This window comes from Gossypium hirsutum, chromosome A03 (assembly GCF_007990345.1).
Source record: "Gossypium hirsutum isolate 1008001.06 chromosome A03, Gossypium_hirsutum_v2.1, whole genome shotgun sequence".
NCBI classification, from domain to species: Eukaryota; Viridiplantae; Streptophyta; class Magnoliopsida; order Malvales; family Malvaceae; genus Gossypium; species Gossypium hirsutum.
Genome location: NC_053426.1, coordinates 44,913,146 through 44,914,013, shown reverse-complemented (window position 1 = coordinate 44,914,013; position 868 = coordinate 44,913,146). Strand labels below are relative to the sequence as shown.

The window sequence follows — 868 nt, the reverse complement described above, 5'->3', positions numbered from 1 at the left end:
GGCTGAAAACCCAGGCGATCAGCTGCCTCCTGTAATTGCAGCTAATCAAAATCCTGCTCCACGTACTATATATGATTATGCTAAACCTTCTTTAACAGGAACTGAGTCTAGTATAGTTAGACCTGCTATTGCTGCGAATAATTTCGAACTAAAACCTAACACAATTCAGATGATACAGCAGTTTGTTCAGTTTGATGGTTTGCAGGATGAGGATTCCAACATGCACTTGGCAAATTTTCTTGAATTTGGCGATATATTCAAAATTAATGGCGTTTCTGATGATGCCATTCATCTTCGGTTATTCCGTTTTCACTGAGAAACAAAGCTAAACAGTGGTTGAACTCGTTACCACGAGGGTCTATCACTACTTAGGAGCAAATGACTGAGAAATTTTTACTAAAATATTTTTCATCGCTAAATTGCGTAATGATATCTCTTCTTTTGTGCAGATGGATTTAGAACCACTTTACGATGTATGGGAGAGATACAAGGACTTACTGAGAAGGTGCCCTCACCATGGTTTACCGCTTTGGCTGCAAGTTCAAACGTTCTACAATGGTGTGAATCCCTCGACAAGACAAATGATTGACGCAGCTGCTAGCAGAACCGTCAACAATAAAACACCAGAAGATGCCTATGAATTCATAGAGGAGATATCACTGAATAACTATCAGTGGCAAGTTATGAGGAAAAATCCAACAAAAACAGCCAGCATCTATAACATCGATTTAGTCACCATGCTCTCAAATCAGGTAGAACTTCTCAATAAAAAGATTGATAGTTTTCTTGGTTCTACGTAGGTACATCCAGTAATGAGGTGTGACTTAAGCGGAGGAGGTGTGCATACAGAATATCAATCCTTCAATCC

At 39.3% G+C, this 868-nt stretch overlaps 1 non-coding gene across 1 annotated transcript; it reads right to left on the bottom strand.

The window, feature by feature from the left end:
- Positions 1-416: 416 nt before the first annotated feature.
- On the bottom strand, positions 417-523 carry LOC121226292 (small nucleolar RNA R71). The gene has a single exon (XR_005924136.1). It is a non-coding gene; the product is annotated as a small nucleolar RNA R71 (small nucleolar RNA).
- Between the last annotated feature and the right edge of the window lie 345 nt (positions 524-868).